The sequence below is a fragment of the Psammomys obesus genome, unplaced genomic scaffold, assembly GCF_907164565.1.
Source record: "Psammomys obesus unplaced genomic scaffold, mPsaObe1.curated_primary_1811, whole genome shotgun sequence".
Classification (NCBI taxonomy): Eukaryota; Metazoa; Chordata; class Mammalia; order Rodentia; family Muridae; genus Psammomys; species Psammomys obesus.
Genome location: NW_026590062.1, coordinates 13,486,831 through 13,510,620, shown reverse-complemented (window position 1 = coordinate 13,510,620; position 23,790 = coordinate 13,486,831). Strand labels below are relative to the sequence as shown.

At 55.0% G+C, this 23,790-nt stretch overlaps 1 protein-coding gene across 22 annotated transcripts in view; it reads left to right on the top strand.

The window, feature by feature from the left end:
- The first annotated feature begins 14,878 nt into the window (after nt 1-14,878).
- Nucleotides 14,879-23,790, top strand: part of Ncor2 (nuclear receptor corepressor 2) — a 160,137-nt gene continuing 151,225 nt past the window's right edge. For all 22 annotated transcript variants that reach the window (XM_055606472.1, XM_055606476.1, XM_055606493.1 and 19 more), the window contains exon 1: nt 14,879-15,085. The gene's annotated coding sequence lies outside the window, so the exon portion shown is untranslated. The remainder of the gene's footprint in view (nt 15,086-23,790) is intronic.

Below are 23,790 nucleotides of genomic sequence, written 5' to 3'. Positions count from 1 at the left end.
TCAACCCCCTGCCTTGGGTCAGGTTGGTTCCCAGCTGTAATGGAGATGGGGGCGGGGGAGCAAAAAGCCCAAGCATTAAAGACACTGTATCCTGGAGAACAGGGAGGCAGGAATCATCTCCAACCGGGGTTATTTTTTATCTCATGGAATAAAAATAATGTCTGCTGCGGGAAGAGAAGGCTGACAGTGGGAACTCTGTGCCTCAACTTCTCCAGTTGATTTCTGCTGGAGTGCTGTGAATGCTTTGATTTGATATTTCTTTAAAAAAAAAAACTTTTTTTCCTCTCTCATGTATATGGGTGTTTTGCCTGCATCTATGTCTGTACTGGGCATGTGCCTGGTGCTCAGGGAGGCCAGAAGAAGGGGTTGGAGCCACTGGAACCAGTGGTCGTGGGCTGTCGTATGGGAGCTGGGAATTGAACCTGGGTCTCTGCAATAGTAGCCCGTGCCCTCAGCCACAGAGCTACCTCCCTGGCCCTTGATGATAAGCTACCTGCTCCTCCTTTTGCCTGCTACACGCTTAATGAGCTCACCCAGCCTCGCACAAACACAGCTGCCGCAGAGCGTGCTCGGAAGAGTGCAGGTCGCCTGTGTGCACCGGGCCTGGGAGAGGCCCAGCGTGTACTCAGCAAAGATGAGCTGCCCTGTGCCTGATGCTGTGGATGGAAACTGGGGTTGGGGAACTGGGAGGAGGTCGTGGGATCTGTGGGGTGTCGTCTCCTGCGCGCGTGTTCTTTAAGGAAGCAGATGGCTCCCAGGTGAGTTGAAAAAGAATGTGAGAGAGCGAGAACACTGTGAGCTGGCAGGCAGTCCTGCCTGGGGCGTAGGGAGGCTGTGTGTTCGCATGTCGAGAGGAGTGCCAAGCTCAGCCTTTGCACTGGGGACAAACGTCCCTTCTGTCTCAGGGGAGGGTCTGTTCTGAAGGAGCTGAACATAGGAGCAGGCCGGGGGACCTTACTGGGACACAGTGGACCCTGGAAAGGGTCAGGACTCAATTCTATATTTTGTTTTATGTGCGTGTGTCTCCAAACCACATTCACGGCAGGTGCCCTCAGACTTTAGAAGAGGATGTTTGATCCTCTGGAATTGGAGTTATGGGTGGTTCAGCACCACCATGTGGTGCTGGGGACCGAACCCAGGTCTTCTGCACGAGCAGCCAGTGCAGTGTGGAATGCTGGTGCATGCCTTTAATCCCAGCACTCAGGGAGGCAGAGGCAGGCGGATCTCTGTGAGTTTGAGGCCAGCCTAATCTACTAATCAAGTCCAGGACAGCCAAGGCTACACAGGAAAACCGTGTCTTGAAAACCAAAACAAAACAAAACAAACAAAAAGAGCAGCTCATGTTCTTAACCATGGAGCCATCTTTCCAGTCCCTTAAAAAAAAAAAATTTTTTTTTTTTTTTGAGGTAGGATCTCGTATAGCCCAACTCACTATGTAGGCCAGGATGACCCTAAACTGTAGATCCTCCTGCTTCTGCCTCCCAAGTGTTTCGATCACAGCTATGCAGCACCAGGCCCAGGTTAGTGCTACGGATGGAACCTGGTGCTTCATACATAGAGACAAGGCCTCCACCAGCTGAGCCACACTCCTAGGCCCCATTTGCCAAAGGGGAAATAGTGTGGATTCTGGGAGGCCAGTGTGGGGTGACTGATGGCAGCCGCAGAGCATGGACAGGTGGCTCTCGGCTCTTTAGATGAAAATAAGGTTGTCATGAGATCTACAGAAGGCTCAGGACAGGCCTCCTGGCGACTGTGGACCCCGAGAGGCCACCCTGAGGGTCCGGGTAGCTGCTGAGGACCCAGGCCTCTGGGCTGCTCTTCATTGTCCTTGCTGCAGGAACTGTCACCTAACCCTTGATGAGATGCCCCGTGTCCTCCGAATCCACCCTGTCCGGACAAGTCATTTCCACACACAGGTTTTTAGGTGATTTCCGTTAGTAAAGCCATTCAGATTTATCTTAGTGATCTGTATTCGTCAACAGACTTTTGGCCAGAGAAAGAAATCCCATCCCAATAGCCTTCAGCCAAGGGACAGTGTCAGGAATGGCTGGGTCTGGGTGCTTGTGCACTCTCACGGTGGGTGGGGGAGGATAACAGACAGAGGGAACAGCTTGGCTGATGTCAGCAAGCAGGGTTGTCTTCTGGGTGTGACCCTATTGGACTAGGGCTTAGCACTCCCCCGTTGAGGCCGACATGGTTGCAAGGAATTAAAGGCCAAATTTGGAATTGCTGGAGGACAGTTTGGGATCCCTTAGTGATGCCTTCCCTGGGAGGCGAGACTGGGAGGGCGGCATGCACACACGCACACCAGAATTTACTGAGATGTTTCCTGGTCCGGTCAAAGCCTGTAAGAAGGGGACCTCAGAGACCGCCCAGTGACTGAGGACACACACGCTGTCAGGAGCTGGACGAAACACTCTTGAATGGTCCTCAAAGATAGCATCTGCTCCAGCTCCTCCATCTGCACGGGAACATCAACTCCAGCCCCCACCTCAGGGGTGACGACGATGGTGAAGTTGGCTTTAGCTTCTCCGGTGCCTCAGACACCTTCATATGTCGCACATACCCACACGCAGTGGCTCCCAGGCAGCCGATGTTTCTCTTCAAGCTGCTAAACTTTTGAACGCTTCCTCTTGAAATCCAGTGTGCATTCAGAAAAGTGCACAGGCCTCCCTAAGGAGAATTCTGAGGGTGTGCCTGCCACTTCGGACGTGTGGAGGTCAGAGGACAAGCTTCTGTTCTCTCTCCTTCCTCCATGTGGGTTCTGGGAATCAGGCTCAGCTTCTCAGGCTTGGCGGCAAGCACCTGTACCCACTGAGCCATCTTGCCCGCTCTCAGCTTTTTGCTGAGACGGATTTGTTTTGCTGAGACGGATTCTCATACTGCATCGGGGGGAGGAGGGCTGGCCTTGTAGCCCAAGTTGGTATTGAACTTGCAATCCTTCTGCCTTGGTGCTGGAGATACAGGCTACCCCTCCTCGCTAGGAATGCTCAGAAAACCACATCAGTGTCGTAACTCTCATCCCACCTCAGCAGGTCTTGCCAGCCCAGCCTTCACTGAGAACCCTCCGTAATTGCCGGCTCCTGAAGGCCCCTGGCTGCCCTGTTCTCTCTGTGTACCTGACCTGAGGCAGTAAGCTAACAGAACCTGCTGAGCTGTGTGCCTCTGCATTCGGTCTCTTCCATGTCACTGCTGATGCTCTTTTTCCTTGCTGTATAGGATGCCTTGGCAGGTGACTGTACCAGGCTTCCCTGTCCCTGGGTCCAGGCATTTGAGGAGTTTCTACACATGGGTTTCTGTTCTCAACAACCTTGTCTGCCTCCCCTTCTTTCTTTCTTTCATTTCTTGTTTTGTGTTTTTGTTTCTTTTTTTTTTTTCTTTTTGAGACAGGGTTTCTCTGTGTAGCCCTGGCTGTCCTGGAATTCGCTCTGTAGAATTCCAGGCTGTCCTGGAACTCACAGAGACCCACCTGCCTCTGCCTGCCAAGTGCTGAGGTTAAAGGCGTGCGCCACCACCTCCCGGCTTGATTGGGTCTGCCTGTTTCCTTAAGCACAGGAACACACTTCTCAAGGGATTCTACCAGGATGGAGACGGTGGGCCACAGGGGAGGCGTGAGGTCATGGAGGGAATTTTCTAGTGTGGCCAAAGGACCTTATAGTGTGCTTGCAGGAAAGACGCCGTGTGTGCGTATGTGCACACATTGTGTGTGTGTGTGCATATGTGTGTGTGCGTGTGCACGTGTGTGTGTGAGGGTGCACTTGCTGCCGGGGTGCAGCAGGCCTCCCTCACGGGCACTAAGGCAGTGCCCTGTCTCTGATGTCCTGCTCCAGCCTTTGCCTTTTCTGTGGCTAAGCTTGTTTTCAAAAGGCATTATGTGTGGGGGCTGGGGCAGCGCTGGAGAGACAGCTCAAAGGGTAAGAAGGACTCGAGAATCCGCCTCCATAGCTGCAGGCTTCACGGGAGCACACGGCTTCTGTTCTTTCCGGCCCAGGCTCCTCGCTGTCAAGTCTCAGCGGGCTCCTTCCTCTGAGTGCAGGCGGGGGTGGTGAGTGGGTGGGCTGTGTCTCCTGACACACACACACACACACACACACACACACACACACACTGCCACCTCCCTGTCTGCTGTTTCCATCCTGAGACCTCTAGTTCTCACTGTCGTGGCCTCCGTGCCCCGCCCCTTCCCCAGCTGTTCTGACTGGCAGGATGAAAACCTGCCATGCTCCCTGATGCACACAGGGAGGGGCAGACTGGCAGTAGACACTCGAGGCCATCAGGGTCTACCAAGCCCCTGGCTCTGCCTCAGAATCTTTGCACTTTCTGTGGCTCTCCCTGTGGCTGCTGCTCTCTTCACAGAGGTCTGTGAGTCCTTGCCGTCCCCCACTTCCTGATGTTCTCACTTCCGCTTCATTCTTTTTCTTTCCTTCGTTTTCGTTTTTTTCTGAGACAGGGTTTCTCTGTGTAGCCCTGGCTGTCCTGGAACTCGATTTGCAGCCCAGGCTGGCCTCGAACTCACAGAGCTCCACCCGCCTCTGCCTCTTGAGTGCTGGGGAGGCAGGGGTGTGCGTTGCTGAGCCGGGCTTCCACATCATTCTTCTCTGTGTCCCTGTTTAGTGTGCACACATGTGTGCGGGCTTGAGGCCGATCTTAGGCATCGCTCATCGTGTGCCTTGAACATGATGAGGCAGGGCTGCTCACTGGTTGGAAGCTGCCAAAGTAGCTTAGTTGTGTGGGGTGAGTGAGCCCCAGGGACCCACCTGTCTCTACCTTGTGTGCCAACATGCACAGCCCGGAATCTGGGGATCAGACTTAGGTGCCTGTGCTTATTGGACAGCCGTCTCCTACCACAGCCATTACACACTAATTTCTTTGCCCCTTGTTAGGACATAGGTCCCGTAAGAGCAAGGAGCAGGCGCTGCTCAGGGTCAGTTCTGTCCTCCACACCATGGTCTCCCGATCCTCGGTTTCCCCCCTTGCCTCTTGCGTGTGCTGGAGTCCCCACGAAGTGCTGTGGATGAAAGTCAGACAGGGCTCGGCAGAGTTGAGCTTGATGCGTCTGTCAGCTAGGAGGTTGCTGCTGCATGACAAGAAGCCCCAGCATCTCTAAGCTTAAGAGGGTAGGTACTTACCACAATTCGTTAAGGAAGCCATGGGACCAAGTGGCGGGGTTACCACAGCCGCAGGAGAGGCCTGGCTTGCAGCAGGACGCCGCTAGGCTGTGATTCAGGCGTCCTTTGACTCCCTTGCTCTGCCCACCATAGCTTGGAGCAAGTAGTGGCTATGAGCCTTGTACAGAGTTGAACAGGCCCAGCAAGAGAGACGCATAACCACCACCACCCCTCAGGCCTGTCGGCCTACCTCCCGTGGAGACCCCTGGCTATGTGGGGGGCTGGGAAGTACAGCCTGGTCCCATCTACTGAGGATGCGGACAGGATTTGGCTCCAGGCCATCACATACCTCAGGAAAGCCTGGGTAAATGCAAAAAGCTTGACTGTGTCCTGTCTGGGTAAGCCCAGGCTCACCCTGGTCTGTTGGCCAATGACCCAGACAATGAACAGGAAGGGCTGTGGCATCCCTCTGCAGGTGCTGGGTGTCTGGAGATCTGATGTCAGAGCCGCTCATCTCAGGCCCCGGGGACGAAGGCTGGGTGGGGGAGCAGTAGCAGTGGCCTCCCCACTTCAGTTGCCTCAGCCGCTCCAGACCTGCATGAACAGTGGGGGAGGGGCTGGTCATTCTTATTCCTAGGTATACCAACCCGTACTTTGTTTCATGGTTTCCTGCTGTGTCTGCCTCAGTTTACCCTGAAGCCTCAGGATAAAATGCTGGCTAGGCCGTAGCTTGTGGGTGGGGGTGGAGTTGGGGTCTCTCAAGCCTGAGGTCAAGGGTGGTGCTGAGACCTCCTGTGGCCATTCTGTCAGATGTGATGAGTGACAGGAGGCCATGGCTCCCTGTCTTGGGGACATCTTTGAGATCTACTGGTGTGTCCTTAGGATGTGGCCTTAAACACGAGAGACAGAAAAGCTGCAAGGCCTTTTGTGAGCAAGTCCAGGTGTCACACCATACCTGCAAATCTCTGCTGGTTGCACACATTAGCCCTGTTCTGTGTGGCAGGGAAACACGTAACAACTGATTGACTCAGACACTCAGGCTAAGAGGCCGAGATGGATGAGGAATCTGAGTAGCTCCCTCAAGCCCCAACCCCAGCAGGTGGCACTGTTGAGAGGCAGTAGGGCCAGAGAGCAGGGCATAGCAGGGGGCGGGGAGGGGGGGTGTAGGGTGGAAAGGTGGAGGGTTGGAGGGTTGGAGGGGTGGTTAGAGTGCCTCCCTGTATCTCCTCTGAGCTTCATGTCCACCATGATGAGAGCAGTCTTCTCTCATCCTGGTCACCATTCTGCCCATGTGACCCCAAACTGACCCCTCTGAAACCCTGAGTCTAAAAGAAGAATCCTTCTTTTAAGCTGTCCCTTCTAAGAAATCTGACCCAGAAGCTTACACTTTTGTTTGTTTGTTTGTTTTGAGACAGGGTTTTTCTGTGTAGCCCTGGCTGTCCTGTAACTCACTCTGTAGACTGGGCTGGCCTCGAACTCACAGAGATCCACCTGCCTCTGCCTCCTCTGCTGGGGTGAAAGGTGTGAGCCACAGTTGCACAGCTCACATTCCTTGCGCTCATCCGTTCCTTTTTGTTCATTCCCTCGGTAACCCTTACCTCAGCATGAATTCTTTGCCAAGTGCAAGTTCTAGTACTGGAGACTGAGCGGTGCCTAAGACACAGCAGATTCACATTCCCACAGATTTCATGGGTATCAGAGGGCACAGATACTCAACAAAAGACACAACCTGAGTAGAAGCCCTGCCAGGAGGTGGGATGGTGCCCGGACCTTTGGCCAAACATTACTCCTGGTGATTCCAGATGTACCAGCTCTCCAGTGAGTGGGGAGAATGAGTCAAGCCGGTGGTGATTCCCAGTGTGGGTGGGGCTCTCCGGAGCAGCAGAGAAAGCTTGAGAAAAAGAGCTGACTATCCTGGGAGTGAGAGGAAGTTCCTTGCCTGTCTGCCTGAGAGCCAAGCCAGCAGGTGGCCCGCCCTCCCTGTGCTCTGAGCTGGAAGTTGAGCTTCTCTTGGGCCTCCAGGCTTTGGATGGAAGCTCACAGGCAACTGTCCTGGGTCTTAGATCCAGACTCAGCAAGAACCACAGCACAGCGTCCCGGGCCTCCACCTGGCAAACTGCTGACCCTGGACTTTTGTAGCCTTGATGACTGCTAGCCAGGTCCTAAGGTTCTACCCATCAACTGTCTTTCTGCCTATCTATTGATCTATGTATCTATAGACGCAGAGAGACGATATATATATGTCAACACCTCCTCCAACAAGGCCACACCTCCTAATAGTGCCAGTCCCCATGGGTCTGTGGGGATCATTCCTATTCAAACCACTACACTATCTATCAGTCTCTCTTTCTATCATCTATTTACCACATATCTGTCTCTCCATCAACTGTCTATCTCCTGTATGTATATCTACCTCTCTACCTATTTATCGATCATCTCTTCTCTCGTCATATCACATGTCCTCTTGGCTCTGTGACTTTGGAGAGCCCTGACTATACAAGAGTGACACATCATACCGAACGTGAAAGAGGGGAGTCCCTGGGTGCTGGGGAGAAGAACGGGTTTCTTCACGCACATTCAGGAAGTGAACAGCAAAGACCCAGAGTAGCTGGGGCAGCCCTGGGTGCCAGGCTCCTCACAGGTCGAGGCCCCGGTGGGTGTGTTGGAGGAGATGGTGTGGCAGAGTGTGTGTGGAGGGGATGAGTTGTAGGAACTGGGTTGTCTCCCTGCTGAGCCCCTTTCTCTCCTGGTTTTCCTTGTTGCTTTCCCTGCCTCTGACACATCCTGGGAAGGGCTAGCTGGCTGTGGGTGGCAAGGACCCTCACAGGAGGGTCCCACACCAGCTCAGTGTTGTGTGGCTGCACCCTCCGGCTGCAGCAGCTGGCACTGGTGTGCTGCCTCCTCAGGGAAATTAGAGCCCCTGTCCCCTCATGCAGTGGTTCCCGTGGCTCTGCAGTCCCATGTCGCTGTGTGCTAAAAGTGGTAACCACCGCTATGAAGGTTTGAATGAGAATGACCCCATAGGCTTATATGGTTGAATGGCTGGTTCTTATTTAATGGAACTGTTTAGGAAGGATTAGGAGGTGTGGCCTTGTTAGAGGAGGTGTGTCACTGGAGGCAGCATTGAAGTGTCCAAAGTTCATGCCGTCTTTCGGTAGCTCCTTCTGCCCCGGGACTCTATCTCAAGGTATGAGCTCTCAGCTACTGCTCCAGAATTGATAGTCATGGGTTTACCCTCTGAAACTTTAAGCCGAATAAGCACTTTCTTCTATAAATTGCCTTGGTCATGGTGTCTCATCTCAGCAATAGAAAAGTTACTGAGATGCTGCTGCTCAGCTGGGTGACATTGGGGTGCAGATGCTTTCCACATCTGTATGGTGATGACAGCAGCAGTTCCATCTTCAGGTTCCCTGCAAACTCAGCGACGTGGTTTGCCACATGATTCCCACAGTAACCTGTAAGATGTGGATCAGAGGGGCTGAGTGACTTCCCAGGAGTTGCGCAGCTGTAGGTATGGGTGTAGGTCGGGGTGCCCAGCCACCATATAACACAGCTCCCTAGACTAATAGTCTCTGTCTCTGGAGGGCTGGAGTGCTTGGCCCACCCCCTTCTTTTGAGCCATCTGGATTCCTAGGCAGTTGCCTGGAGGCAACCATTGGCACTTTCACCTGTGTGGTCTTCCTGACATCCCCCATCTTGAACGATGTTAAGTGGCCTTCAATGGCTCTTGCAGACACAGACCTGGTATCAAAGGAGCTACAGCCCCACAGAGGCACAAAGCCACCCTCTCAGGGATGCTAATACCTACCTGCCAACCCAGGGCCTGGGCCTGTCACTTGCCAGTACTAGGATGGGTGGCTGGAAGAAGGCTCCTCTCGGAAGTCTCAGGCCTGGGAGCCTGGAGAACAGGTCCAGCGGTTTCAAAGGGCCAGGCGACAGCTGGATGAAGACAGCAGGTGTGTGTGTGTGTGGGGTGTGTGTGTGTGTGTGTGTGTGTGTGTGTGTGTGTGTATGCCTGTGGTGGGAGTGGGTAGTGGGGGTGCTGGCCGTTGTGCTGTCCTCTCCCAGGTTTTCTGGCTGGTTCCCTGTGCAGGAGTTGGGCCAACTTCATCTCTTTTGGCAGAATGGCATGAGGAAGTCTCAGTCGGGGGTACACCCCAGATGTGTCCCCTTGGAATCTGAGTCCTATCCATTTTGGATCGCTTCCTGTTGCACAGCCCCTCTCTGGGGTGTGACCCTCCCTCAGCCTGTGCAAGCTTTGCGGTCCCTGAGATCTCTGAAGGGCCCTGGTGAGCCACAGGACAGACTTGGAGTCTCCAGACTCTTCATCGTTTTGATTGTTTTCAGAGACAGGGTTTCTCTGTATAGCCTTGGCAGTCCTGGAACTTGCTCTTTAGACCAGGCTGGCCTCGAACTCACAGAGATCCAACTGCCCCTGCCTGGGATCAGAGGTGTGAGCTCCACTGCCCTCAGGCATCTCCACATCTTAAAGAGACTGCCATGCCTGGCCCAGGGGTGGCCAGCAGATTAGAAGGCGGATCAATAGCATGCTCTGCCTAGTCTTGGGACTCTGATTTGGTCTTGACCTGGACCGGGCCTCCGGCTGGCTCTTCTCTAGATGTCTACTCTGAGTTGCTTTGAGCCCCAGGGCAGTGTAACCAGCCAGGGCCCTTGGAAGTTTGGGGTGGGGGAGGGGGCTTTCCACTAACTGTGAAGCTGCCTTCCCAGGCCCAGTGGGGAGGCCAGGCCACCCAGGGGCTCATTCCGGACATTCTCCAGGAGGCTGAGAAGCAGGGAATATGGTACAAAGATGCAAGCAAAGCCTGCCTCAAGCAGCCGCTCCAGACCCAAGCAAATTCACACAGTGTGCTCAAAACCAGATGTCCACGCTGGGAGAAAAATAGGAATTTTCATGACCCATCGTCAAAAATTCCACATGGGATACAGCGGAAGCCAAACTCTCCCTCCCTCCAGCCCTGTTCCCAGGCCCCACACCCTTCTCTGTTCTTGTCTTTCCCTAATCCCTATTTCTACCCCCTCTCTGCTGCCCCGTCCCCAGGCCCCCATGTTCTGGGACCCACATGAACAGAGCTTCTGCCCATGGTCCTTGCAGATGTCCTGGAATCAGTTTCTTCTGTGACCTTTTGTTGATTCTCCACCCCTACTTCATCCACAGCCTCTCTGTTGTTCCTAGGCTACCCCCGGGCCTCTCACTGCAGCCCCTGCAGCCTGTTCCTCTTTGGCTTTTGGCCACATGCGCTAGTCCTTCCTTGCCCTCCCATCCTTCACCTCTCTGCCCTGCCTCCTTGATTCTATTTTCCCCCCTTCAGTTTTCTCAGAGCACCTACCGCCTAATCTGACTTCTGGTATATTTACTTATATTTATGTATGTGCTTGGAAGGCTGTTTGCCTATTGCATTTTAAAGTCCTGCCTGGGTTCAGAAGAACACAAAAAAGCACTTGCTCATCTTCCCAGCAAGGGCACAGCCCATAGCAGGTGCCTTGGGCTAGGGAACATTCTTCCAGAAGTGTCCATGCATAGACAAGCACATCCAGACGGGATTATCCAGCCCTGACTGTGCATGCTCTGCACGGGGCTTCTGCGTTAGACCTCAGAGACCTGGCATGGAGCCAGGCTCCTGCTGTTCCAGGAGCCAGCAGCTGAGACAGCCCCTGGGTGTCCTGGCCTCTGGCCACTGACCGCCAGGACCACGGCACTGTGATCCTCGTGGTTCCCTGCTCAGCTCCTTCTGAAAGGTTGGCAGGTGCCACAAATAAAAGTCCAGGCAGAGGCGGAAGCGGGTGACTCTGCAGTTTCTTGTGGTGAAGGGGGTTGGTGGTGGAAGGCTGGGGGCTCCAAACCACATCCTCGGAGATGCTCTCACACAGCTGTGAGGGCGGAAGGATGGGTCATTCTGTGGCTGTGAGCCCCCCCCCCCCCCACTTGGTCTCCCCTTCCACAGTCTCCTGGACACAGCAAGTACCTACTCTGTACCATCAAGATGAAAACCATGACTTCCCTTCCCATTGGATGATGCCTGTGCTTTGGGGGTGGGGCTTGGGGTGGGCAGGTGCACAGCACAGTCTGTCTCTCCCCACCCCGGAGTCATTTAGTATCTGTCTTGCTTAACTTGTGATACGAAGGAGGGTGCCCAGAGGCTGGGGGACAGGCGTGAGGCAGTCCACAGGCTTCTGGAATTTGTTTGCCCTCTAGACTGGAATTGGCTGATCCTATCAGGCGGGAGGACTTCCAGCTTGCTAGCTCTGTTGGAATTTTCTGCAGACTCGGTCCTGTGTGAGTGCGAGACCTGGCCCCAGGCCTCTCGGCATCTTTCATTATAGACGGCGGTGCCGCACAGGCCCTTTGCATGCGCTGTGATGTCCAGCTCTGGTCCTTGGGGTGGCCTTGTTTTTCAGGTGAATTCTGAGCCTGTCATGCTGGCTTCTCCAGATTTGCCCCAGAGAACAAGAACTTTAATTTGAAGGCTAGGCTGCCGAGAACTGTTAACTTGAGTGGATCGCTGGAGGGACAGGCGATTGCCTGAGGGGACTTCAGCTACTACTGTCGGGAAGTTGAGATGACCCTGAAATACGCCAGAGAGACAAACTCAAGTTTTTATCTTCTGGATTTCCAGGGCGCTTGAGCGCCAGATACCTCTTGCTCTCCGTGTATGTTTTTGTGAGAGTGAGAGTTGTGAGCTGCCATGTGGGTGCTGGGATTTGAACCCATGACCTCTGGAAGAGCAGTCAGTGCCCTTAACCACTGAGCCATCTCTCTTATTATTCATTCTTCGTGTGTTTGTCCCTTCCCTTGAACTTTCTTCTTTAGGGCAGGGCTTCTCTTGTGTGTCCTAGACTAGCCTTGACTCCACATCTTCCCAGCCTCAGCTTCCAGAGTGGTGGGGTGACAGGTCGGCCATCCAGCAGGGCTCTCAGCCCGTCTTTGTTGAGTGTCTGGTACATGCCCTGAATGCAGAGTGAGCTAAGCAGGTACAGTATGGTCTGCACTGACAATATCTAAGCGACAAACGCTCACGGGAACCTCAGGTGGTGACAAATGAGAAGGAACAGGTGTTGAACGGGAAAGCACTCGGGGATTGCTTTTAGACAGAAGGTCAGTGAAGGGCTTTTGAAGGAGATGATACCGGAGGGTGGGGCTGAGGGACTGCCATGGGCAAATGACCTCCACTAATTTGCCAAGCACTTAGGGAGAAATGACTGAATGATTAAAGGGTAGAAATGAATTTTTTTTATTTAAAATTAAATTGTTGTTACTATGTTGGGTGTTGACCTAACACATGCTGCAAGCACTCAATCACTGAGCTACACGCACTCTACCACTGAGTTAAAATCATTCTACCACTGAGCTACAAGCACTCTGCTACTGAGTTGCACCTGAAGACAGGGTCTCTCGAAGTTTCCCAGATTGACCTTGAATTTACTCTGCAGCACAGGCTGCCTGCTCCTCCTGCCTCAGCACCCCCAAGTAGTTGGGGTGACAGGTGTATTACCAGGTCAGGTGCCTACTTGGACTCAGTTACTCTTTTTCTTTTTTAAGATTTATTTAATTTTACATGCCCTGGTGTTTTGCCTGCATATAAGTCCGTGTTGAGGGTATCAGATCCCTTGGAACTGAAGTTACAGATGGTTGTGAGCTGCCATGTGGGTGCTGGGAATTGAATTCGGGTCCTCTAAAGGAGCAGCCAGTGCTCTTAACCACTGAGTCATATCTCCAGGCCTTACTTTGTAATTTATCTTCGAGACAGGGCCTCATGGTTTCAAGGCTCCAAGCTGAGCTTGAACCCCAACGACATTTGGTTGAGGAGGACCTTGAACTCCTGATCCTCCTGCCTCCACTTTTAGGCAAGTGCTCTACCCAACTGAGCGGCAGCCAGCCAAGGCCCATGCTACCAGGCTGGCTACAGAATATCCTTGAGGCACTTCTGGAATTCAGGCTCTTCTCAGCAGTGACTCAAAGCTGCCTTCCTATCAACTGTCCTTAGATCCCCAAGGCTGTTCACCTGCCCACCCCCAAGAATCCAGTAGCAAGCAGGGTGTGGTGCTATGAGGGAAGCAGCTCTCAAAGTGCCAGTATGTGGGGATGGGGTGGTTCTGCTGCCAGCATGTCTACAGCCTGTGTGGGAGCATTAGGAATTTGTGGCTGGGGGATTAGGGCAGGCAGATTCATTTCTCAGGCCTGGGCCTACTATTGGGTCATATGGAATCAACATTAAACTCAGGGCTTTGGGATGAAGCACCAGAGTCACTGTGGGGAGTGAGTGTCTGTTCCTCCCTGTGGCTCAGAGGACAGGGCTCCATAGTTTATAGCAGGAGACTGTGGGAAGGAAGCGAGCCCGTCCACTTCAGGGCACTTTCCTCAGCCCTCCATGCCTCTGCCTTACAGAGACTTGGGTGGGGAAGCCGCAGGGGTGGGGGTAGAGAGGTTCCATGCGCTGGGCCTGAAAGTATACCTGACACTCCCCCACCCTCTTCAGTGCCTGAGGTTGGCAAGAGCTGGGGGGAGTCGGAAGACACCCCAAACTCTTCCTCCGTAAGAGAGAAATCTGAGCTGATGCAAATGAGGGAATGTCCCTGAATGACTCCAAGAGACCAGGCCAGAGAGGAAGGGTAGCCTTGTCTCTTCCCTTCCCCAGGCAGATCCAGACGGCCTTCTGCAGGTCTGGGTTTGGGCTTTACATTGTCAGCTGGGCACCATGGGCAAATGGGTGCAACGTGATGGGTGTGTGCCCTGACCTATGACTCCTGTTCCAAAGGGCACCCGCCCACTGGCACACTTCCTTTTTTCAACTCTTAGACTCGGTTCCCCCTCCACCATCTGCCCCTCGCCCCTCCTCGGGCTCAGGGGTGGAGAGGGAACCCGCTGCCCGGGTGCAGGAACCCCAGCACCCCTGAGGAAGAGGCCCTTGCCCTGGCAACCGCACTCCTGCCGCAGCCATTCCCCTGCTCCCTAGGGGCTCTCTTGTCGGCAGAACCGAATCTGCTGAGACTTCACTCCAAAAAAGGAAAGCTAAATTGAAAAAAAAAAAAAATTCAAACTCTCCAACGCGTCTAGGGAAAGCAGAAGCAGTGGGAGGAGGCGGCTGCAGGGCTGGGCTGTCTTGCCTGGCTGCTGTTAAGATCTAAGGCTGAGAGGGCCCACTATGGGGTGTGTCAATGAGCCCCTGCTGCTAGTAAGCAGGCTCCTACTGGGTCGGAATGGTCCTAGTCGTGTGTCCAAGAGTGGGCCACAGGCTCGGTGTGCAGCCTAGGCACCCCATGGGTGTTCGGTCTGGGCCATATGGAGCCCGGGTGACAGGACAGCACACCGCGACCCGCGTGCTAGGAACTTGCAGGGGCCTCTCTAGATGTCATATTCGAGTCACTGAACCTGTTCGCCACTGCCTGAGGTCCGCGGAGCTTTCCCCAAGGGCTAATCTCCCAGGCGAGGCCCAGCGCGTCGCTGAGCATCTGCGCGCGTCTCTGAGGGCTCCGTGGGTGGCCCTCCCCGGGGCGTCGTCTCCGCATCCCCTGGACACTCCTGAGTTATAATTTAATAGCTGAAACGCGATTCCCGTGAAGTCTCTGGGGTTCGCGGAGGAGGAGGAGGTGGAGGGGGCGGGGAAGCACTTGCTCCGCCTTCCTCCGGCGGCGAGAAACGCAGCTCGGCGTGCGCAGGCCTGGAAGGCGTGCACGCGGGCCCTTTAAGGCGGCCGGGGCGGCCCTCCACTAGACCCCGCCCCTAGCCCCGCCCCTTAGCCGCCAGGAGCGGAGCCGCGGGCAGCACAGGCCGGGCCGCATCCCCGTCCCCGCGCCAGCCGCCCGCGCCCGCCATGCGCGCCCCGCAGCGGCCCGCGCGCCCGGGCCCCGCGTCGTAGCGCGGCGGGCGGAGACCACAGGCTCCTAGCCGGGCCCGCCGCGTCCCGGAGCCCCATCGGTGCCGCAGCCCGGCGCCAGCGCCCGGTGCCGCCGCCGGCGAGGTGAGTCGGGCCGAGTGCGCGGAGGGCGGCGGGGAGCGGGTGGCTTCCGGGCCCGGGCGGCGCACGCGGCGGAGTTGGCGCCCCCGAGGGGACGGGCGGCGCGGCGGGGCGCGCGCGGGGGCGCGGGAACTTCGGGAACTCCGGGGACCTTGCAGGGCGGTGCAGGCCGCGACCCTGGCACCCGGGACCCTGCGGGATGGAACAGGCCAAGATTCGGGGACCTGCCGGGTGGAACAGGCCGAGAATCGGGGGGTCCTACGGATGGAATAGGCCAACAGTTGGGGACCCTCCAGGCGGTACAGGCTGGGACCCAGGTACCTCCGGGGTGGCGCAGCCTGAAGACCTGGGTGCCCTGTAGGGTGGTGCAGCCCGAGGACTGGGGAACCCTTCAGGGATGTGGAGGCCGGGACTTGGGACCCTCCGGGATGTAGCAGTCTGGGACCTGGGGACTCTCTGGGGGTGGTACAAGCCAGGACCCGGGAACCTTTTGAGATGGCACCGGCTAAGACCCAGGAACCCTGCAGGGAGGTGAAGGCCAGGACGTGGGGATTCTCACGGGTGGTTCGGATCAGGACCCGGGGTCTCTGCGGGCAGTTTAGGCCAGGACCCCGGTACTCTCCAGTATGCCGAAGGCCAGGCCCCGGGGACCCTGCGTGGTGGCGCAGCCTGAGGGCTGACTGATGGACTCCGGTTTGGAGCAGGCCAGGACCCGTGGACCCTCTGTTGTGGCGCAGCCTGAAGACCCGGATTCTCAGGGGTGGTGGCGCAGTCCAAGCACTTGGGGCCCCCTCCGGGGTGCTTGCCCGCGGAACTCTGGGGTGGTGCAGGCCAGGATCTGAGACCCCCGGGGGTGGCTCATCCTGGGACCAGAGGACCCCGTGTTCGGCCGCGCCCCCCCTCTGGTGAGGCGCCGCCTCCTGTTCCCTCCCCCTGGCTGTGCGTATACTTCGGATGTCTCTAGTTTGGGAAGTTGCAGATCCGAGCCTAGCGGGGCAGTCGGGAGCCTAGCGCCCCCAGACGCGCGTGGGAAGCGGCCTCCCCTCCCGACCTTGCGGGAGGAGAGCGGGGCGGGCGTCCAGACGGGCGGTCCCCGGGGCCCCAGGAGCTGGGGGCGCCCAGCAGCGGCGGCTGAATAATCTTTACATTGTAGCTTTATTCGCGCAGCCAGGTCCACCCGCCGGCGTGCGCGCGCCCTCCCTGAGTCTGGTGCAGGCAGCGGGGGCGGATCCGTTCTGTCTCAGCCTCCTCCCTTCCTCCCCTTCTCCTCCCCCCTGTTGGTGAGAACTGGTTTTATTACGATTACGCTTTTTTTTCCTCCCTCTTTGCAGATTTGGTGGAGGGATGTGTGTGTGGGGGGAGGTAGGAGTGGGAGGCAGAGGATCCCTGGGGCTCTGTGAGCAGTGTTAGGGTGGCCTTGACTTTTGAATCCAGCCCTGGTGCCTGCGGCTGCTTTGATGAAAGGGGCTCTGAGGCCAGGCGCGTGTAAGGGGGGGGTGCATCTCAGGCCACTGCTGGGGACTTCGTGGGTGGCCTTTTTTTTTTTTTTTTCTTTGATTGTTGAGAAGGGGGCAGAATAGACCGAGGGAGGCTGAGGAAAGCCTGAGGCTTAAGCGTTCTGACTGGTTTCTGCAGCTCAGTTTCTGGGTTCGAATCTTGAGTGGTTGATTGTGATGAGAGGGGGGTGGGGAGCAGATGACTTCACCTTTCTGTGCTTTCTGGCTTCTCTTCTGCAGAGTGAGGTTGAAAACGGTTCCCAGGTCTGGGGCGCTTCTGTGAACCGAGTCTGTGTAGAGAGGGTCCTTGGATGGGTTACTATGACTACTGTTATTTCCGGATTCTCATCCTTCCTCTGTTGTCGAATTGGGGAAACCCACAGGGTGTCTGCCCAACCTTTGGGAGCTGGGAGGGTCAGATGGAGGAGGCCCCCAGGATGGAGAAGGGCCAGGCTTCAGCCCATTGAACACAGGCAAACACGGAGTTGGCAGCCAGCTGAGCTGCAGTGAGTGGTGGCGGGGTTGGTGAGGGCATTTCGGGTACTGCCTAGCTTTCCTGCACTCCTGCCATGCCCCTGTTTGGAAATTTACCGCTGTTGCTTTGGGGTGCCAGGGGAGCCTGCGGTGTTCAGGTCCAGACGTGGGGGTGGGAGTGAGTGGCCAGACCTGGCCTCTTCCCACGGAGCTATTTACGCTTGCCCAGGAATCAATACTATTGATAAAGCCATGTCCGTGGTAATGTGGCTGTCAGGCCCTGGTGAGAGATGGAGACCCCTCCTGGGGCCGTGCCCCTCCCCCCTCGGTGAGGGCTCATGGCTTAATCCCTTTTTTTCTCCCAGTGAATCCTTCTGCCACCTCCCAAAGGTTTCCTAGCTCTGCAAACAGGAATTGAGCTGCACCACCACGGGATTTGGGATTGTTTGGGGCCAGCAGGTGCTTGCAACTCTAGAGCCCCCTCTCCACAGGGACCCTAGAGTCCTGGCTGGAGATGAACGGGTTGTTTGTAGTAGGGTCCACCTCGGTGCCAACCACCCAGTTAGAGGAGAGATTGATCCAGTTGGAGCTTCTCATGTGCTTATCACCAGGGGCTGAAGTGTTTTTCTTTTTTCTTTTTTTTCTTCTCTATGCGTTTTTTCCCCCCTGCTCTGTTTCCTGTTCATGTCTCCAATACCATATAGCAGCCTCCCCAGGTGATACCTCGGGGACAGTTTCCTGCAAGGATGGCAGCTTGCGGGAGCTGGTGATTCCTGCTTAAGGTGCCCAGGGGATGGGTGTGTGTGACTGTGAGCTGAGGCAGCTGTCTGAGGCAGCCGGGGCCACACAAAGCCAGGTGGAGGGGTAGTTGGGAAGACCCACCTCCCCGGGGAGTAAGAGAAGCTTGGGTAGGGTCAGGTGTGCAACCCTGGAGGAGGCTGACAGATCGGAAATCCACTTCACGGGGTGCCAGCTGAATTCTCTTCTCCGAGCTGGCAGATCTGCACTGCAGTAACAAAATGGTGACATCCAGGAAGCTCTCACTGTGTGCGCCAGCATTCAGAAAGTGCTTACTGTGTGTGCCAGCATTCAGAAAGTGCCAGGCATGAATCTACCCTACCGAATGTTCTGAGGTGGGCTGTAGGGACGTGACTGTCCTTTTTTATAGATGCTGTCACAAGAGGCCCTGAGAGATTTTGGTGACTGGCCTTGGGAGCTGGGGCTAACACCTGGGTTGTTCTTGGGTCACCCAGCAGATAGCCTTGGCTTTGGCCAGCTGCAAGGATGGGAGCAGGTACTGACCTTTCTCATGGTTGTGGCACCTGCTGATCTTTGCAGGGCTGTGGGAGGAGGGCAGCTCTGAGACTGGGAACTTGTTCTCCCAGGGCTGGGAGAGGGGGCGGTGCCAGCGGCAGGCTGGCATTTCTTTGAAGTCTCATTTTATCTCAAACATTCATGCAAATTTTTGGCATCTGCCTTGGCGACAGTGCTGTGTTTATTTTGAAATGAAAACAGGGGTTTGAATTATTTAGCATGGTGTCTGACAGGGCATAAAGCTGCAAGCGAGGAGCCCTGAGGCCTGGAGTGATCCGCTGGGTGTCTCCTTCAGGAATCTGGCCGGGGACATATCTGTGCATGCAGGCTTACTCAGCCTCTGCTCCCTAGGGTGCCACCGGTCAGAGGGTGCGGTTGCCCAAGGTCACAGGGGGACTGTGTGCCGATGGTGAGCCACAGAGTCCTCTTAGTGACACCTCTGTGTTGGAGTTGACTGCAGGCACCGACACTGCCGTGCTCAGGGGCCCCTGGCTGGTCACGGCTTCCTGGTTCATAGATGCCTAAAGGATCATGGAAGCATGGCAGGAGACAGGTTGCCTTGATCTGTTTTGTCTGATCCCATGGTTGATTGAGCATAGCATTGTAAAACTTCCAGACAGTTGGTCTTATGGCCCACAAAACAGTGTGCCCAGGCTGGTGCCAACAGGACTTGTGGTCTCACCTGTCAAGTCGGAACCCTGCCCTCCATCACTGGGATCTTTTGGGGATTGCAGAGGCCAAGGTTCGGTGCTCAGCAAGCACCATAGCATCAAGTTGTTCGGCTCTGGAGAGGTTACGTAGCCTCTCTAAGACTTGGTCTGTTCATCTGTGAGATGGGCCACCACCATTGCTGCTACTGCTTCTGCTTGGGTGCTTAATGTCTTGAGGGTCACACAGGTACAGTTGGCTTCGGATCTGCTACTGTATGTAGCTTCCCCATCGGAGAGCAGAGATTTGCCCAAAGAGTTTGTCATGGGGGCTCTTGTCCTTGTACTTAACTTGCTGTGTGGTAGGACAGGATATGTTTATCCTGTCTTTTTTTCCTTGTAAATTTATTTTTCAGTATATTGGGGTTGAACCCATGGCCTCGGGTACTGAGCAAATATTTGTACCACTTGAGCTACACCCCTAGACTGGAATCTTCCCTCCCGAAGGCTGCTGGGAAGGCTCCTCCAGAGGCTGTCTGGTCTAGTCTCTTCCCTTGACCCCAGGTTAGGGCTTGTTGCCCTCTGGAAACTGAGGGCTCCTCCCCTCTCCCTGGTTGGGTGACTCAGCTGCTTTTCTCTGCTCTGGGAGCTGCCGTTTCCCCTCCCACCTGTAGTCAATCTGCTTGGGGATCAATAGCAGCTCGGAGGATAGGAGAGGACTGTGTGGTTGAAGGTGGGCATGGTACCCTCTGGTGTGTTTGGGGGTTTCCCCTCCCTCTAGCCCTGACAGTCTGGTTGCCTTAGGGGTGTTGAGGAAAGAGCACACAGTGACTTCCTGTGTGTTGCTCTGTTTTCTCTCCCTCCCACTGTGTCCAGAGCACCAAGTTCCTGAGCAGGTGGCTTTATTTAATTTTAGTTCACTTAAACAGCTTCAGTGGCTGCCTGGCCACTCTGTGCACAGTGGCCACTAGATATAGGAGCAAGGTTGTCACTGAGCATCGTATCCCCCCTACTCACCATGTTCTCTGGGCTTTCCATGCTTCATGCTGTCCTTGAGGGTCTGTCTGTCCTATGCATGGTTCTGGTTCTCAGGCCCTCTGCCCTCTGGTCTGGGTACCCACCTCATGGCTTTATTTTCTCACCAATCTCTGGCGCTGTATGTGTAGCTACTGGAAAGTTAGTAGTGGTGGAAGTATGTTCTAGAGCATCTCCTGCTTTTGAGTGTTTGCAGTGCGCAAGGTTGGTTCCACCCCGACCAAAACTATTCTAATTATCGTTCTCAATTTCTAGTCCTCAGGATTGGATCCAGGGCCTTGTGCATGCTAGGCAAGTTCTCTATTAACTGAGCCATATCCTAAGTCTCTTTTATCCTTTTATTTATGAAACAAGCTCTTACAAAGCTGCTGAGGCCGCTCTTGAACTTGGAGTCCTTCCTGCCTCAGCCTCCAGAGTACCTGAGAAGATGAGCTCTGCTGAATTTGATCATTAATTACAATAGAAGTGAGAAGCTGGTGGGGCTGGCTGCAGGCTCAGGCGGTGTGGTTGGAGAGCCTGGTACTCTGTGGTGGTGGTGGCAGCTGTGTGCAGAACCGGACCATGCCGTGTGTCTGGCAGCCCTGTAAGGCCAAGGTCCCAGCACCCTCCTGCTCCTTTCCCAGGCTCATCAGGTATCTGGTCTGAGCCAGCATAGAAGGCTGTCTTTATGCACAGGGTGGCACATGCTGCCACTGTGGCTGCTGATCCAGCTGGGACCCTGGCCTGCTTGCATGCCTCTGGTCCTCTGGGGAGGGCCTGCCTCCAGTAAGTGAAACATATTTTCTTTGCTATGAATTAATGTGCCATGGGCACCTTATTTTTCCTCTCTGTTTTTGGGGGGTGTCAGGGACAGGGCCTGTCTTAGTGTTTTATCCTGTGAAGAGACAACATGACCAAGGCAGCTCTCATGAAAGAGAACACTTAACTGGGGCTTGCTTACAGTTTCCAAAGGTTAGTCCAGGATCATCATGGTGAGAGGTGGACAGGCATGGGACTGAAGCAGTAGCTGAGAGCTTTACATCCTGATCTGCAGGTAACAGGCAGAGAGATAGCAGACAGACACACATAGACAGAGGACACACACCCACACCCACACCCACACCCACACACACACACACACAGAGCCTGGTGTGGACTTTTGAAATCTCAATGCTGACTCCCAGTGACACATTTCCTCCAACAAGGCCACACCTTCCAATTCTTCCCAAACAGTTCCACTAACTGGGGACTAAGCATTCAGACATGTAAGCCTATGAGTACGGTTCTCATTCAAACCACTGCAAGGTCAGTCTGTAGCCCATGCTGGCCTGGAACTATCGGCAATCCTCCTGTCTCAGCCTCGTGAGTTCTGGGATGACAGGCACGTGTCACCACAGCTGGCTGCCACACGGTCACACACTTAGATTGGTAGCTATTGTTACCTTTTATATATTTGTCAGAAAAAAAAATTAGATACACAGCAACAAGAAGTAATGCTTCTTAAGCTGCAGAAGGCTCTGGGCTTCATAGAACGGCACTTTCCTAAAAGGAGATGCTGGGGTGAGAGAAGTATGAAGGCAGTGGGGAGTGCAGATGGGGGTACAGCTTGCAGCTCCTGGGGTCCTGTCCCCAAGGCAGTCATAGTGGCTGTGCGCAGGCACATCAAGTATGAGTGTGTCCCTGTGTCGCATTGTATATGTGCCCCTACTGCACACCGATTGTCATGTCCTGGTCTGTGTTGGACTATGGTATATTCAGTATGGAGTCTCAAGGGTGTCATCCACTGCTGGGAGCCAGGGCTGGTGTGATGGCTGGCCCCATGGTCTCACTATGTAGTCCTAGCTGTCCTGGAACTCACCATGTAAACCAATCTGACCTCGAATTCAGAGGTCTGCCTGCCTCTGCTCCTTGAGTGCTGGGATTAAGGTGTATGCCACTACACCTGAGCTACCTTAAAAACATACATACACACACACACACAACAAAACGATTTTGTGAAATACAGTTTTTGGGGTCCATAAATACTTGTTGGGCTCTTGCTCTGAAAGTCTTGTCTACACGGGTGGAACAGAGCATGTTGGGATCCCCTAAGACAATGCTCTCAGACTCTTTGACCTTTTTATAGTTTACCCGGGTTTTTGTACTTAGGGACTCAGGCCCTGGGCAGAGGGTCTGGAGGTCATGTTGTGCATTCCCCCAAACCCCTGCTTCTGGCTTGGGTGCTGGCCCAGTCAGGCTTAGTTCAGTGGTTGTACCCGGCTGTTGTATTCAGTGGGAAAAAGAGGAGGTGGCTGGCTTTGGACACGATCCATTTGCTTCTTAAACACTGACGCCTTTTGTGTGGAGCTCTGAGTGCTTTCTGGGTGACTTGATGTCATTTTCAGAATTCTCACCAGCTTTTAGCTCGCCCTGTTTTCCCTTTGCTTTGGTGGCTTGGGAGCTCAGAGGCAGCTCTGCAAGCCTGCCTTTAGTAGTAGGATAGGTTTGTGTTAGGGTTTTTCACCCATGTCGCCCTGGGTGCAGATTCCTTTGTCTCGGCTTCCAGCATGGATTTTATCTTACCATGAAGGTGCTGTGTGGGGTGCCCCCTCTGTGCAGTACAGGGTAGGTGCCCCCCCATGTTCCCTGGGCATGGCTTAGCAAGATCAGCTCTGAAGAAGCACCCATGGGCACCTGTGAGCCTTGGGCAATTGATAGAATGACTTGAGGGCCCCTAGAGCCTGCGGAACAGTGCCCTGTGGTAGGACATCACCTGTTGGTACCCCGGAGCCCTGCCCCAGATGCTTAGAATGCCTCTGCTTCCTCACCCACTGGGGTAGCACTGGATTGGAAGGTGAGATGAGGAAGAGCCCCAGGGGGCGGGCGGCGGGAGCTGGGGTCAGGGCTGTCTGTGGGTGGGTGAGGGATGTAGCATACAGATGGTTTGGAGTCAATCTTTCCTGGCCTGGGCAGCTTCAGTGCTCAGTCTCCCTGGGGAAAGTCGCCCTGGGGTCAATCTCTATTGGCCTGAGTGGCCTTCAGGGTTAATTGTTCCTTGGCAGGTGGCCCCTGCGGTCCAGCTCTACTGTGCAGGTGGCCTTAGGATCAGGCTGTGTTCCCTTTGCCCTCACTCCTCAGGCCAGTTGTCCTGGGGCTGGTAGCTGGGCTTCCCTTCTGATTTTCCTTGTACTTGGTTTTTCTATGACTTGTGTATGCATTGGACTCTTGGGGAAATCTGTCCAAGCCTAGGTCTGGAGAAGCCCGGGTGGCTGGCGTGGACTTAGAGCAGAGGGGTGACCTTTCAGGGTGTGAAGGGGTGAAAGAAGCCAGGGACTTACTGTGCAGATGTGACCCAGCTGTTCTAGGCCCAGGCTCATGAGTGAGGGACAGTGGACACCCTCCCCCACCCTGCTGTCTTCGGAGAGGACAGCCTCCCTAGATCTGAGCTGCCTAGGAGAAAGCTAGGTCCCCCTTATTTTAGTCTGGGCTTCTGCTTAGAGAAGGGTTCAGGTGGGCACTGGCCTGCACTAACTTCCCCCAGGTCCCTTCTGCGGCTAGAGGTTGTTCTGTGGTCGTGTGTGTGATGGTCCTCTGTTGGGGCCTGAAGTCTTACATTTCAGAGTCCAGGCCTGGAGATCTCTCAGGCATATCTGTCTTCATGCTGGCCTCTGCAGGGCCCACTGAGACACACTGATGATCCCTGTGTCGCCTGGTATCTCCATGCCTGTAGAAACCTGCCTGGCCCTGGTCTGATGGGGTAGCCTGCTATGGGAGGGCTAATTTG